The 1,089-nt window shown below is 33.6% G+C and overlaps 1 non-coding gene across 1 annotated transcript; it reads left to right on the forward strand.

Moving 5' to 3' along the window:
• Window positions 1–780: 780 nt before the first annotated feature.
• On the forward strand, window positions 781–887 carry LOC112927619 (U6 spliceosomal RNA). The gene has a single exon (XR_003236574.1). It is a non-coding gene; the product is annotated as a U6 spliceosomal RNA (small nuclear RNA).
• The last annotated feature ends 202 nt before the right edge of the window (window positions 888–1,089 follow it).

A 1,089-nucleotide genomic window follows, 5' to 3' on the forward strand; every position in this document is an offset into this window, starting at 1 on the left:
GATTAAAACTTTTCAGAGTCCAGTCTTAGAGATAGTGCCAATACTCTGACAAATTGCACATAGACAGTATAATTGTCTACTTCTTTTAGAGCTCCCATATTTCCTGACAGTAAAATACATGCCTGTGATGTCAAGCTGTGTTTAATTCATGCAATCACTGTATTTAGTTGAGCAAATATATGTACAAATTGTTAAATGGAAGCCATGGGGAGAAACAAAAATAAATCAGAACTGAATTCTACCCTTAAAAATCTCACAGGCTTTTACATGTAAAAGCTATGAAACTAGGTAGATAAGTACCACTGGGGAGGTTAAAGAGCCTACAGGTGTTCACTATAATTTGGGAAGTGTATGAATAGGCAGTGGGTAGTAGGCACTCTGGATGGGACCTTAGAAAATATCTTGTTAGAAATGCAAAGGAAATCATGGCAAAGCCTGAACGGTGTAGTTCTATGTTCTCACCTTTGTTTTTGAAAATGATAATCCTCCTCCAATGACACTCAAATTCAGGAACATTTTCCACTACCTAACATTCAGTCATAGGATTTAACTTACTCCACAACTGTCATGCTACTTGATTCTAGGAATATACACATGAAATAAAAATATAAGATAAAATAAAATTTGAAGAAGTGTTCCTAATCTTAAGGTGTTTACACCTCACTCTAGTGAAATATCCAGATAATCAGAAATCAAAATTGAGTTTGAGAAATTGCCTCTTAAAGAAAACTGAATCATATGGAAGATGTATGTTTAACTTTTTAAAAAACTTCCAAACCAGTGCTTGCTTCAGCAGCACATATACTAAAATTGGAATGATACAGAGAAGTTTAGTATGGCCCCTGCACAAGGATGACACACAAATTCATGAAATGTTCCATATTTTTAGATATGTATATTCACATTTTTAACAATGAAAAAAAAACTTCCAAACTGTTTTCTAATAGCTGTATAGTGATATCTTGTTTTGATTTAAGTTTTCTCCAATAACCAGTGATTCTGAGCATCTTAACACAGGCTTATTTGTAATCTTTATATTTCCTTTTGTGACACGTCTTTTCAAATCTCTTTCCCATTTCTTGGGTAGTC

Source organism: Vulpes vulpes, chromosome 12, assembly GCF_048418805.1.
Source record: "Vulpes vulpes isolate BD-2025 chromosome 12, VulVul3, whole genome shotgun sequence".
Taxonomy (NCBI): domain Eukaryota; kingdom Metazoa; phylum Chordata; class Mammalia; order Carnivora; family Canidae; genus Vulpes; species Vulpes vulpes.